At 38.6% G+C, this 14,250-nt stretch overlaps 1 non-coding gene across 1 annotated transcript; it reads left to right on the forward strand.

The window, feature by feature from the left end:
* The first annotated feature begins 13,934 nt into the window (after positions 1–13,934).
* Positions 13,935–14,042, forward strand: LOC127748133 (small nucleolar RNA R71). Its single transcript, XR_008010076.1, has one exon. It is a non-coding gene; the product is annotated as a small nucleolar RNA R71 (small nucleolar RNA).
* The last annotated feature ends 208 nt before the right edge of the window (positions 14,043–14,250 follow it).

The following is a 14,250-nucleotide window of genomic DNA, read 5'->3' on the forward strand; positions in this document are numbered from 1 at the left end:
AGTAAAGTCCAGAAAAGTGAATTTTAACTAAAAACTAATAAAAATATACTAAAAACTAACTAGATCATACTAAAAACATACTAAAAACAATGCCAAAAAGCGTACAAATTATCCGCTCATCAGGTATACAGCATGGGCGTTCAACACCTAAAGAGCCATCAGAGCTGCCATTGAAAGCCAGTAAAGGCACACCTTCTGAGTGCTCAATACGCACTCAAGAAATCCATATCCAAGAATTAAAGGAAGCCAATGCTCATATAGAGACCATAGAGGTTCCTTTGCATGCACTTCTGCAGTGCATAAGTTCTGATGAACACTCATCCTCTGATGAAGATGAAGACACTAGGGAAGAGCAAGTTGCTCGGTACCTAGGAGCTCTCATGAAGCTGAATGCCAAGCTATTTTGTACAAAGCCTTTGGAGGAAGAACCTCTACTAAAGCTTCAGATCCTGGATGCTTCCTGATTCCTTGCACCATAGGCACCACTCTCTGTAATGGAAAAGCTGGGAATCTTTGAGCCAAGCTATAAACATCTCACTAGAGATGGTAGACAAGTCAATGAAGAAGCCATATGGCTTAGTAGATGATGTCTTGGTAAAGGTTGAAGACCACTACATCCCTGCAAACTTCATAGTCTTGGACATAGGAGAGGATGAGGATGATTCTATCATCCGAGGAAGACCTTTCCTAGCCATTACCAATGCTTTCATTGATGTAGTTAAGGGAGAATTGATTCTACAACTAGGGGACGATCACATCTTATTCAAGATGCCTCACCTCAACTTTCCCTCTGAGATAACTATGCAACACTTAGTGTTCCAACCATCTCTTTCAGTGCAGAGCTTTACTAAGCCCCCAAACATCAATTCTAAGTTTGGTGTTGGGTAGCCATTAACAAGAACTGAAAACAAAGGTACTCGAAAGAAAGTACCTAAAGGCTGGAGGGACAAGAAAGTCCCCACTGAAGGCCTCTCACCTAACATGAGAGTTGTCTTCTGGTGCACAAAATTGCAATCACACTTTTGCAACTCCGCACAACTTACCAGCAAGTGCACTGGTCGTCCAAGTAATAAAACCTTACGCGAGTAAGGGTCGATCCCACAGAGATTGTCGGCTTGAAGCAAGCTATGGTCATCCTATAAATCTTAGTTAGGCGGATTCAATTGGTTATGAGGTTTTGATAATTAAAAGATAAATAAAACATAAAATAAAATAATGATACTTATGTAATTCATTGGTCGGAGTTTTAGATAAGGGTTTGGAGATGCTTTGTTGCTTCTGAACGTCTGCTTTCCTATTGTCTTCATCCAATCTTGCATGCTCCCTTCCATGGCAAGCTGTATGTTGGTGGATCACCGTTGTCAATGGCTACCATCCGTCCTCTCAGTGAAAATGGTCCAGGTACGATTTCCGCATGGATAATCATCTGTCGGTTCTCACTTATGTCGGAATAGGATCTCTCTATCCTTTTGCACATTGTCTCTACGCCCAACATTTGCGAGTTTGGAGATCGTCACAGTCATCCCATCCCAAATCCTACCCGGAATACCACAGACAAGGTTTAGACTTTCAAGATCTCAGGAATGCTGCCAATTGGTTCTAGCCTATACCACGAAGGTTCTAATCTCACAGATTCGAATGCTCTGTTATCAGGAGAGGCGAGTCAAATCCGTGGATCAGATACCCAAGAGATTATACTCTGGCTGTCGTCCAATGACTACGTTGAACATCATGTAGATCGCTTGTGGTTGTCATGGGTCACCCTTCATTCTGACTTAACTGAATTAAGAATGAGAGTATATCTTGGAGAAGAAGTAGGTGTGAATTGAAAGAGAAACAATAGTACTTGCATTAATTCATGAAGAACAGCAAAGCTCTGCACCTTAATCTATGAGGTGTAGAAACTCTGCCGTTAAAAAATACATAAGAGAAAAAGGTCTAGGCATGGCCCAATGGCCAGCCTCCCCAAATATGAAAAATGGCATAAGATCCCTAATACAATAGTAAAATGTGCTATTTATACTAAACTAGTTACTAAGGATTATATAAAATAAGTAACTAAGTGCAGATAGTGCATAAATTCACTTCCGGAGCCCACCTGATGTGTGCTTAGGCTGAGCATTGAGCTTTACATGTGCATAGGCCTTTTCTGGAGTTAAATGCCAGCTTGGATGCCAGTTTGGGCGTTTAACTCCAGTTTTGGTGCCAGTTCCGACGTTTTACGCCAGAAGAGGGTCTCTGGTGGGTGTTTGAACGCCAGTTTGGGCCATCAAATCTCGGTCAAAGTATGGACTATTATACATTTTTGGAAAGCTCAAAATGCCTACTTTCCAAGGAAATTAAGAGCGCGCCAATTGGGCTTCTGTAGCTCCAGAAAATCTATTTTGAGTGCATGAGGGTCAGAATCCAATAGCATCTGCAGTCTTTTCTCAGCCTCTGAATCAGACTTTTGCTCAGGTCCCTCAATTTCAGCTAGAAGATACCTGAAATTACAGAAAAACACACAAACTCATAGTAAAGTCTAGAAATGTGATCTTTGCATAAAAACTAATAAAAATATAGTAAAAAGTAACTAAAACATACTAAAAACTATGTAAAAAGAATGCCAAAAAGTATATAAATTATCCGCTCATCACAGCACGAAACCTAAATTGTTGCTTGTCCCCAAGCAACTAAAAACACAATAGGATAAAAAGAATAGAAAATACAATAAATTTCAAATATCAATGAAGCTTAGTTCTAATTAGATGAGCGGGAGTAGTAGCTTTTTGCTTCTGATCAGTTTTGGCATCTCACTTTATTCTTTGAAGTTCAGAATGATTGGCATCCATAGGAACTCAGAATTTAGATAGTGTTATTGATTCTCCTAGTTTAGCATGTTGATTCTTGAACACAGCTACTTTATGAGTCTTGGCTGTGACCCTAAGCATTTTGTTTTCTAGTATTACCACCGGATATATAAATCCACAGACACATAACTGGGTGAACCTTTTCAGATTGTGACTCAGCTTTACTAGAATCTCTAGTTAGAGGTGCCCAGAGTTCTTAAGCACACTCTTTTGCTTTGGATCACGACTTTAACCATTCAGTCCCAAGCTTTTCACTCGGATCTTCATGACACAAGCACATGGTTAGGGACAACTTGATTTAACTGCTTAGGCCAGGATTTTATTCCCATTGGGCCCTCCTATCCATTAATGCTCAAAGCCTTGGATCCTTTTTACCCTTGCCTTTTAGTTTAAAGGGTTACTGGCTTTTTGCTCTTGCCTTTTGGTTTAAAGAGCTATTGATTTTTTCTGCTTGCTTTTTCTTTTTCTTTCTTTTTCTTTATTTTTTGCCATTTTTTTTGCAAGCTTTGTGTTTTTCACTGCTTTTTCTTGCTTCAAGAATCAATTTTATGAGATTTCAGATTATCAAAAACATTTCTCTTTTTTCATTATTCTTTTAAGAGCCAACAATTTTAACATTCATAAACTTCACTATAAAAAATATGCACTGTTCAAGCATTCATTCAGAGAACAAAAAGTATTGTCACCACATCAAAATAATTAAACTATTTTCAAGATAGAATTCCAAATTTATGTACTTCTTGTTCTTTTGCAAATAGAAACATTTTTCATTTAAGAAAGGTGAAAGATTCATGGAACATTCATAGCTTTAAAACATAGACACTAGACACTAATGATCATGTAATAAAGACACAAACATAGTCAAACATAAAGCATAAAAACCAAAAAACAGAAAAACAAATAACAAGGAAATTAAAGAACGGGTCCATCTTACTGACGGCGGCTAGTTCTTCCTCTTGAAGATCCTATAGAGTGCTTTAGCTCCTCAATATCGCTTCTTTGCTTTTGTTGCTCCTCCCTCATGGCTCTTTGGTCCTCTCTGATTTCATGGAGGATAATGGAGTGCTCTTGGTGCTCTATCCTCTTTTTAGTGATGGGCTTGTCTGTTTCAATGGGGATGTCTTCCTTTATGGCAATTCCAGCTGAATTGCAGAGGAGACAAATGAGATGAGGAAAGGCTAACCTTGCCAAAGTGGAGGGCTTGTCAGCCACCTTGTATAGTTTGAGAGGTATGATCTCATGAACTTCCACTTCCTCTCCAATCATGATACTATGGATCATGATAGCCTGATCTACAGTTGCTTTAGACCAGTTGCTAGTAAGAATGATAGAGCGTTGGATGAACTCCAACCATCCTCTAGCCACAGGTTTGAGGTCATGCCTTCTCATATGAACCGGCTTGCCTTTGGAGTCTCTCTTTCATTAGGCTCCTTCCACACAGATGTCCATGAGAACTTGGTCCAACCTTTGATCAAACTTGACCCTTCTAGTGAAATGATGAGGATCTCCTTGCATCATTGGCAAGTTGAATGCCAACCTCATGGTTTTCGGACTGAAATCCAAATATTTCCCCCAAACCATTGTGAGCCAATTCTTTGGGTTTGGGTTCATACTTTGATCATGGTTCGTGATCCATGCATTAGCATAGAACTCTTGAACCATTAAGATTCTGACTTGTTGGATGGGGTTGGTGAGAACTTCCCAACCTCTTCTTCGCACTTCACGCCGGATCTCCAGATATTCACTCTTTTTGAGCATGAAGGAGACCTCGGGGATCACCTTTTTCTTGGCCACAACTTCATAGAAGTAGTCTTGATGGACCTTTGAGATGAATCTTTCTATCTCCCATGACTTGGAGGTGGAAGAAACTGCCTTCCCTTTTTTCTTTCTAGAGGTTTCTCCGGCCTTAGGTGCTATTAATGATTATGGAAAAACAAAAAAGCAGAGCTTTTTCCCACACCAAACTTAAAAGGTTTGCTCGTCCTCGAGCAAAAGAAGAAAGAAGAGGGTAGAAGAAGAATAAATGGAGGAGATGGAAGTGTATAAGTAGTTCGGCCAAGGGGTGAAAAAGTGTTTGTGATGTGTGAAATTGAGGATGGTAAGGTAAGGAAGAGAGGGAATCCGTGTGAAAATGGGTGGGTTTAGGAAGGAAATGTTTTGAATTTGAATGGTGAGGTAGGTGGGGTTTTATGAGGGGTTTTTGGGGAAGAGTGGATGGATGTGAGTGGTGGAGAGATTATAGGAAAGTGGGTAGGATTTGATAGGTGAATGGTGTTTGGGGAAGAGTGTTATGCAAAGGTGTGAAGAGGAGAGAGAGTGAGTTGGGGTAGATGGGGATCTTGTGGGGCCCATAGATCCTGAGGTGTTAAGGATTTCTCATCCCTGCACCTTTCTGGCATTTAAACGCCCTCTGTGTGCCATTTCCGGCATTTAACGCCAGCTCTGCTGCCTTTCCTGGTGTTAAACGCCAGTCTGGCTGCCATTTCTGGCGTTTAACGCCCATAATGCTGCTAGGCTGGGTATTAAACGCCCATTCTGCTATCCTTGCTGGCGTTTAACGCCAGCCAGGAACCAGACACCTTTTTCTGGCATTAAACGCTAGTCTGTCTGCCCATTTTGGCGTTTAACGCCCAGAATGTTGCCATTTTGGGTGTTAAACGCCCATTTTGCTATGCTTACTGGCGTTTAAACGCCACTAAGCCCGTCCTCCAAGGTGTGCTATTTTTGATGCTGTTTTTGATTCTGCTTTAATTCTGCAGCTGTTTTTGTGACTCCACATGATCATCAACCTAGATAAATAAGATTGGGTTGCCTCCCAATAAGCGCTTCTTTAATGTCAATAGCTTGATAGGAAGTTCTTACAGAGCTTGACAGATGCTCAGAGCATGATTGTGACCTCCCAACACCAAACTTAGAGTTTGAATGTAGGGGCTCTGCTTGACTCTGTATGGAGAGAATTGGATGAAGCTTTTCATGCTTCTTCTCCATGTTTACAGAAGAAGATCCTTGAGCCTTAAACACAAGGTAGTCCTCATTCAATTGAAGGACTAACTCTCCTATATCCACATCAATTACAGCCCTTGCTGTGGCTAGGAAGGGTCTTCCATGGATGATGGATTCATCCTCGTCCTTCCCAGTGTTTAGGATTATGAAGTCAGTAGGGATGTAGAGGCCTTCAACCTTCACTAAGGCATCCTCTACGAGTCCATAGCCATTTTCATTGATTTGTGTGCCATCTCTAGTGAGATTCTTGCAGCTTGTACCTCAAAAATCCATAGTTTCTCTATTACAGAGAATGGCATGAGGTTTATACCTAACCCCAAGTCACACAGAGCCTTCTCAAATGTCATGGTGCCTATAGTATAAGGTATTAAGAACCTTCCGGGATCTGGTTTCTTCTGAGGTATTTTTAGCTGAACCAAGGCATTCAGTTCATTGATGAACAATGGAGGTTCATCCTCCCAAGTCTTATTACCAAATAACTTGGCATTCAGCTTCATGGTTGCACTTAGATACCGAGCAACTTGCTCTTTAACAATATCTTCATCTTCTTTAGAGGAAGAATACTCATCAGAGCTCATGAATGGCAATAGTAAGTTCAGTGGAATCTCTATGGTCTATGTATGAGCCTCAAATTCCTTTGGTTCCCCATTAGGGAACTCCTTAGTGGTCAGCGGACGTCTAGTGAGGTCTTCCTCATTGGAGATCACTGCCTCATCCTCCTCTGTAGGTTCGACCATTTTGGTTATATTGACAGCCTTGCACTCTCTCTTTAGATTCTCTTCTGTATTGCTTGGGAGAGTACTAGGAGGAGTTTCAGTAACTCTTTTTCTCAGCTGACTGGTGGACGAAATTGTGATCCTCAAAGTTGGTCTCTTTGTACTTGTATGAAATTTAAATATTGGCTCTATCAAGAATACCCCAAAGAGATCATGGTATGATGAATTGGGATCTTAATAATCCCTGGTAATGGCACCAACGGCTTAGTGTTGTTGTTGGACCAAAAGAGTTACAGGCACTATTAGAGAATCTCACAACTCTGTTCAACTAACCAGCAAGTGCATTGGGTCGTCCAAGTAATACCTTACGTGAGTAAGGGTCGATCCCACGGAGATTGTTGGTATGAAGCAAGCTATGGTCACCTTGTAAATCTCAGTTAGGCAGATTAAATTGGTTTATGATAAGTTCGAAAATAAATAATAAACAGAAAATAAAATAGTAAATAGTTACTCATATAATTCCATGGCGAAAATTTCAGATAGGCATATGGAGATGTTGTGCTCCTCTCGAATCTCTACTTTCTTATTACATTCATCCAATCCTTCTTACTCCTTTCCATGGCAAGCTGTATGTAGGGCATCACCGTTGTCAATGGCTATATCCCATCCTCTCAGTAAAAATGGTCCAAATGCTCTGTCACTGCACGACTAATCATCTGTCGGTTCTCAATCAGGTTGGAATAGAATCCCTTGATTCTTTTGCGTCTGTCACTAACGCCCAGCCTTCAGGAGTTTAAAGCTCGTCACAGTCATTCAATCCCGGAATCCTACTCAGAATACAACAGACAAGGTTAGACTTTCCGGATTCCCGGAATCCTACTCGGAATACCACAGACAAGGTTAGACTTTCCGGATTCCCATGAATGCCGCCATCTATCTAGCTTATACCACGAAGATTCTGTTGGGGAATCTAAGAGATATGCGCCCGGCCTAAAGTAGAACGGAAGTGGTTGTCAGTCACACGCGATTATAGATGAGAATGATGATGAGTGTCACGGATCATCACCTTCATCAAGTTGAAGTGCAACGAATATCTTAGAATAGGAATAAAAGAGAATTGAATAGAAAATAATAGTAATTGTATTGAAACTTGAGGTACAGTAGAGCTCCACACCCTTAATCTATGGTGTGTAGAAACTCTACCGTTGAAAATACATAAGTGAAAGGTTCAGGCATGGCCGAATGGCCAGCCCCCATCGTCTAAGGACTAGGCGTCCAGAGATGTCTAATACACTAGTAAAAAGTCCTATTTATAATAAACTAGCTACTAGGGTTTACATGAGTAAGTAATTGATGGATAAATCCACTTTCAGGGCCCATTTGGTGTATGTTTGGGCTGAGCTTGGTCTATCCACGAGCTGAGGCTTTTATTGGAGTTGAACGCCAAGTTGTAACGTGTTTTGGGCGTTCAACTTCGGGTCGTGACGTGTTTCTGGCGTTTTACTCCAGACAGCAACATGAAACTGGCGTTGAGCGCCAGTTTACGTCGTCAATTCCCGAATAAAGTATGGACTATTATATATTACTGGAATGCTCTGGATGTCTACTTTCCAACGCCGTTGAGAGCGCGCCATTTGGAGTTCTATAGCTCCAGAAAATCTATTTCGAGTGCAGGGAGATCAGATTCCAACAGCATCAGCAGTCCTTTGTTAGCCTCCTTCTCAGAGTTTTGCTCAGGTCCCTCAATTTCAGCCAAAAATTACCTGAAATCACAGAAAAACACACAAACACATAGTAAAGTCCAGAAATATGAATTTAACGTAAAACCTAATGAAAACATCCCTAAAAGTAGCTTGAACTTACTAAAAACTACCTAAAAACAATGCAAAAAAGCGTATAAATTATCCGCTCATCACAACACCAAACTTAACTTGTTGCTTGTCCCCAAGCAACTGAAAATCAATTAGGATAAAAAGAAGAGAATATACTATAAATCTCAAAATATCAATGAATATTAATTCTAATTAGATGAGCGGGACTTGTAGCTTTTTGCTTCTGAACAGTTTTGGCATCTCACTTTTTCCTTTGAAGTTTAGAGTGATTGGCTTCTATAGGAACTTAGAATTTCAGATAGTGTTATTGATTCTCCTAGTTAAGTATGTTGATTCTTGAACACAGCTACTTTTATGAATCTTGGCCGTAGCCCTAAGCACTTTGTTTTCCAGTATTACCACCGGATACATAAATGCCACAGACACATGACTGGGTGAACCTTTTCAGATTGTGACTCAGCTTTGCTAGAGTCCCCAGTTAGAGGTGAACAGAGTTCTTAAGCACACTCTTTTGCTTTAGATCACCACTTTAACCACTCAGTCCCAAGCATTTCACTTGGACCTACATGACACAAGCACATGGTTAGGGACAGCTTGATTTAGCCGCTTAGGCCTGGATTTTATTTCCTTGGGCCCTCCTATCCATTGATGCTCAAAGCCTTGGATCCTTTTTACCCTTGCCTTTTGGTTTTAAGGGCTATTGGCTTTTTCTGCTTGCTTTTTCTTTTTCTTTCTATTTTTTTTTGCCAGTTTTTTTCGCAAGCCTTTGCTTTTTCACTGCTTTTTCTTGCTTCAAGAATCAATTTTATGATTTTTCAGATCATCAATAACATTTCTCTTTGTTCATCATTTTTTCAAGAGCCAACAATTTTAACATTCATAAACAACAAGATCAAAAATATGCACTGTTTAAGCATTCATTCAGAAAACAAAAAGTATTGTCACCACATCAATATAATTAAATTAAATTCAAGGACAATTTTCGAAATTTATGTACTTCTTGTTCTTTTGAATTAAAAACATTTTTTTTAAGAGAGGTGAAGGATTTATAGAATTTATTCATAGCTTTAAGACATAGTTACTACATACTAATGATCATGAAGTAGAGACACAAAATATAGATAGACATGAAAGATAAAAACCGAAAAAGCAGAGAAATAAGAACAAGGAATGAGTCCACCTTAGTGAGGGTGGCGCCCTCTTGAAGAACCAATGGTGCTTTTTGAGCTCCTTTATGTCTCTTCCTTGCTTCTGTTGCATGATCTCTAGTGATTTTGGTGTTCCTACCCTTAGTTGCTTCCAATAATTATGTGGAGAAACATGTATCCCCTGAGGTATCTCAGGGATTTCTTGATGAGGGAATTTTTCATGCTCTCTTGATGTGCAGTCAAATGCTCTTCTACTGAGTTATGGACCCTTGAGATGAATATCTCCATCTCCCATGACTTGGAGGTGGAAGCTTTTTGTCTTCCCTTTTCTCTTTCTTTTTTCTTTTTTCTTTTTTGAGGTTTCTCTGAATTGTTGATTTTTAGTTTCTCTTGACTTCCTCTTCAGAGTCTTTTCAGGTTCAGGATCAGCTTCAACAAGAGTGCCTTTTTCCTTGTTCCTGCTCATATGAAAGAGAAGAGAAAAAGAACAAGAAGAGGAATCCTCTATGTCATAGTAAAGAGGATCCTTATTATTAGTAGAAGAAGAAAGGGGATAATGGAAGGAGAGGGATGAATAGTCTGTATAAAGAGTAAGGATAGGGGAGGTGATAAGAGATGAAGAGAAGTGTTAGTAAATAAATAAATAAATAGAAGAAGATGAGAGAGGGATTTTTGAAAATATTTTTGAAAAGGAGTTATTAATTTCGAAAATTAAAGATGAATTAAAATTAAAATTAAAATTTGAAACAATTAGTTAATTAAAAAGAATTTTTGAAAAAGAGGGAGGTATTTTCGAAAATTAGAGAGGGAAAAGTAGTTAGGTTGTTTTGAAAAAGATAAGAAACAAACAAAAAGTTAATTAATTAGTTGAAAAAGATATTAAAATCAAATTTGAAAAGATAAGAAGATAAGAAGTTAGATAAGATATTTTAAAATCAAATTTTTGAAAAAGATAAGATTTTGAAAAAGATATGATATAAAAGATACGATAAAAAGATATGATAAAAAGATATGATTTTTGAAAAGATATTTTTTTAAAAAGATATGATTTTAAAAGATATGGTTTTAAAAAGATATGATTGAAATTAATTTTGAAAAAGATTTAATTTTTAAAATTAAAATTAATTACTTAACTAACAAGAAACTAAAAGATAAGATTCTAGAATTTTAAAAATTGAACCTTTCTTAACAAGAAAGTAACAAACTTCAAATTTTTGAATCAATCACATAAATTGTTAGCTAATTTTCGAAAATATGATGTAAAAGATAAGAAAAAGATTTTGAAAATATTTTGAAAAAGATTTTTGGGATTTTTCGAAAATAATAAAAAATGAAAAAGATATGATTTTTGAAAAAGATTTATGATGCATGCAAGAACACTATGAATGTCAAGATGAACACCAAGAACACTTTGAAGATCATGATGAACATCAAGAACATTATTTTGAAAAAATTTTTGATGCAAAGAAAACATGCAAGACACCAAACTTAGAAATCTTTAATGCATGGACTCTAACAAACGAAAAATGCATATAAAAAACAACTAACAACACAAAACAAGAAATCATCAAGATCAAACAAGAGGATTTACCAAGAATATCTTGAAGATCATGAAGAACACTATGAATGCATGAATTTTCGAAAAATGCAAGAAAAAATTTTTTTTAAAGCATGCAATTGACACCAAACTTAAAAATTGACTCAAGACTCAAACAAGAAACACAAAATATTTTTGGTTTTTTTATGATTTTATGATTTTTTTGTATTTTTATTACTTTTTTCGAAAATATACTTTAGAAAAACGAAAATAATAATAAATAAAAAAATATTTTTGAAAGATTTTTGAAAACTTTTTGAAAAGAAAATTACCTAATCTGAGCAACAAGATGAACCGTCAGTTGTCCATACTCGAACAATCCCCGGCAACGGCGCCAAAAACTTGGTGGACGAAATTGTGATCCTCAAAGTTGGTCTCTTTGTATTTGTATAAAATCAAAAATACCCCAAAGAGACCATGGTGTGATAAATTGGGATCTTAATAATCCCTGGTAATGGCACCAACAGCTTAGTGTTGTTGTTGGACCAAAAGAGTTACATGCACTGTTAGAGAATCTCGCAACTCCGTTCAACTAACCACCAAGTGCAATGGGTCGTCCAAGTAATACCTTACGTAAGTAAGGGTCGATCCCACGGAGATTGTTGGTATGAAGCAAGCTATGGTCACCTTGTAAATCTCAGTTAGGCAGATTAAATTGGTTTATGATAAGTTCGAAAATTAATAATAAACAGAAAATAAAATAGGATAGAAATACTTATGTGAATCAATAGTGGGAATTTCAGATAGGCGTATGGAGATGCTGTACTCCTCTTGAATCTCTACTTTCTTATTACTTTCATCCAATTTCTTCTTACTCCTTTCTATGGCAAGCTGTATGTAGGGCATCACCGTTGTCAATGGCTACATCCCATCCTCTCAGTGAAAATGGTCCTATGCTCTGTCACAGCACGGCTAATCATCTGTCGGTTCTCAATTAGGTTGGAATAGAATCCCTTGATTCTTTTGCGTCTGTCACTAACGCCCAGCCTTCAGGAGTTTGAAGCTCGTCACAGTCATTCAATCCCTGAATCCTACTCAAAATACCACAGACAAGGTTAGACTTTCCGGATTCCCGGAATCCTACTCGGAATACCACAGACAAGGTTAGACTTTCCGGATCCCCATGAATGCCGCCATCTATCTAGCTTATACCACGATGATTCTGTTGGGGAATCTAAGAGATATGCGCCCGGCCTAAGGTAGAACGGAAGTGGTTGTCAGTCACGCGTGTTCATAGGTGAGAATGATGATGAGTGTCATGGATCATCACATTCATCAAGTTGAAGTGCAACGAATATCTTAGAATAGGAATAAAAGAGAATTGAATAGAAAATAATAGTAATTGTATTGAAACTTGAGGTACAGTAGAGCTCCACACCCTTAATCTATGGTGTGTAGAAACTCCACCGTTGAAAATAGATAAGTGAAAGGTTCAGGCATGGCCGAATGGCCAGCCCCCATGGTCTAAGGACTAGGCGTCCAAAGATGTCTAATACACTAGTAAAAAGTCCTATTTATAATAAACTAGCTACTAGGGTTTACATAAGTAAGTAATTGATGCATAAATCCACTTCCGAGTCCCACTTGATGTATGTTTGGGCTGAGATTGATCTATCCACGAGCTGAGGCTTTTATTGGAGTTGAACACCAAGTTGTAACGTGTTTTGGGCGTTCAACTCCGGCTCGTGACGTGTTTCTGGCGTTTTACTCCAGACAGCAACATGGAACTGGCGTTGAGTTGCCAGTTTACGTCGTCAATTCCCGAATAAAGTATAGACTATTATATATTGCTGGAAAGCTCTGGATGTCTACTTTCCAACGCCGTTGAGAGCGCGCCATTTGAAGTTCTGTAGCTCCAGAAAATCTATTTCGAGTGCAGGGAGGTCAGATTCCAACAGCATCAGCAGTCCTTTGTTAGCCTCCTTCTCAGAGTTTTGCTCAGGTCCCTCAATTTCAGCCAGAAATTACCTGAAATCACAGAAAAACACACAAACACATAGTAAAGTCCAGAAATGTGAATTTAACATAAAAACTAATGAAAACATCCCTAAAAGTAGCTTGAACTTACTAAAAAACTACCTAAAAACAATGCTAAAAAGCATATAAATTATCCGCTCATCACTGACCCACTTGTGCCTCCAAATTTCTGATGGAGGACCTTGTTCAATCATGAAACTGACAGTGGCCTTAGATAGATCAGAGACTATATTTGCTAAGTCAGAGCGGCTCTGCTCAGAATTCTCTGTCTGTTGCTGAGAAGATGATGGAAAAGGCTTGCTATTGCCGAACCTATTTCTCCCACCATTATTGTTATTGAAGCCTTGTTGAGGCTTCTGTTGATCCTTCCATGAGAAATTTGGATGGTTCCTCCATGAAGGATTATAGGTGTTTCCATAGGGTTTTCCCATGTAATTCACCTCTTCCGTTGCAGGATTCTCAGGGTCATAAGCTTCTCCTTCAGAGGAGGCTTCTTTAGTACTGCCGGATGCAGCTTGCAATCCAGTTAGATTCTGAGAAATCATATTGACTTGCTGAGTCAATATCTTATTCTGAGCCAATATGGCATTCAGAGTATCAATTTCAAGAACTCATTTCTTCTGAGTCATCCCATTATTCACAGGATTTCTTTCAGAAGTGTACATGAACTGGTTATTTGCAACCATCTCATTGAGTTCCTAAGCTTCTGCAGGTTTTTTTAGATGAAGAGATCCCCCAGCAGAATGGTCCAATGACATCTTGGACAATTCAGACAGACCATCATAGAATATACATATGATGCTCCATTCTGAAAGCATGTCAGAAGGACACCTTTTGGTTAATTGCTTGTATCTTTCCCAAGCTTCATAGAGAGATTCACCTTCCTTCTGTCTGAAGGTTTGGACTTCCACTCTAAGCTTGCTCATCTTTTGAGGTGGAAAGAATTTGGTCAAAAAAGCACTGACCAACTTGTCTCAAGAGTTCAGGCTTTCTCTAGGTTGTGAGTCCAATCATATCCTAGCTCTTTACTCTTATAGCAAAGGGGAAAAGCATAAGTCTGTAGACCTCGAGATCAACCCCATTGGTCTTAACAATACCACAGATCTACAAGAATTAAGCTAAGAACTG

The sequence above is a fragment of the Arachis duranensis genome, chromosome 5 (assembly GCF_000817695.3).
Source record: "Arachis duranensis cultivar V14167 chromosome 5, aradu.V14167.gnm2.J7QH, whole genome shotgun sequence".
In the NCBI taxonomy this organism is placed as follows: Eukaryota; Viridiplantae; Streptophyta; class Magnoliopsida; order Fabales; family Fabaceae; genus Arachis; species Arachis duranensis.